The sequence below is a fragment of the Camelina sativa genome, chromosome 17 (assembly GCF_000633955.1).
Source record: "Camelina sativa cultivar DH55 chromosome 17, Cs, whole genome shotgun sequence".
In the NCBI taxonomy this organism is placed as follows: domain Eukaryota; kingdom Viridiplantae; phylum Streptophyta; class Magnoliopsida; order Brassicales; family Brassicaceae; genus Camelina; species Camelina sativa.
Window position 1 is genome coordinate 12,232,674 of NC_025701.1, and position 1,030 is coordinate 12,233,703.

Below are 1,030 nucleotides of genomic sequence, written 5' to 3' on the forward strand. Positions count from 1 at the left end.
TGAGCTATATCCGTCTGCTATCAATGTACATATTTGTTGTAGTGATTATGATATCTTCTTGGATTGTAGTACACCCATATGTTTGAGAGAACAAGCAAAAATTCACATTGCAACAACAGATAAAAGGAAAGGAAGTCAAGGCTCTTTTGTTAACATAATTGGGCCAAGGCTCATTAGTCAATCATTTAGGGTCGATTGTATAAAGGTTGTTGTACCGGAGTCATTTTTTCCCTCCATGTTTAAATTAAGATGGGTTTTTTTCATTGTTGAAGAATTTGTGATAACTCAAACTATTAGATTTCCTGGAAAATACAAAATACTCTATGTATATTTCTTATTATATGTTATAACAAATAAGAAATTGAGAGATTATCATTAAAAACGTGTTACCATCTCCTGAACGTGTATCACATTATCACATGTCTCTAAGTCATATAGTAATTATTTCGTCATGTATGAATTCTTCTTAGAAGAAATATGCAAACCAACATATAGTCCTTTGTGTGCTCATAAATAAAACCAACCATCGTGACCAAAAAAAAAAAGTATGTGACCTTTAAGGCGCAATAATTTCTGTCTGTTCAAATAAAACTATATGATCTTCTTGCATTCCATATATTTTTTTTAATCTACCACGCATTTGAATTTGAGAAACTGCTTTTCGTATTTGCGCGAGATATGAAATTCATTTAATTTATTTTAGCGTTTGAATCATAATTTCTCTATTACACCACGCTATTAATTACTGTCATTATCGACTCAATACGTGTAAATAATACACGACGAAGATCACGCATTAATTAATGATCACATGCAAGAGGATTTAAATAAAGTGGCACGACCATACCATACACCATAAATAATATTTTAAAACAGATAATCCAAACTAAACGACCTCGAAAACATCGAGGTCTTCGTCTGTTTCTATCATATTTTAAACAATTTAAATTCAATCACAACGTCTCCACGTTTTTATATTGTAGATACTTCAAAGCAGAACTCATTTATTTGCATACACGTATACTATTCT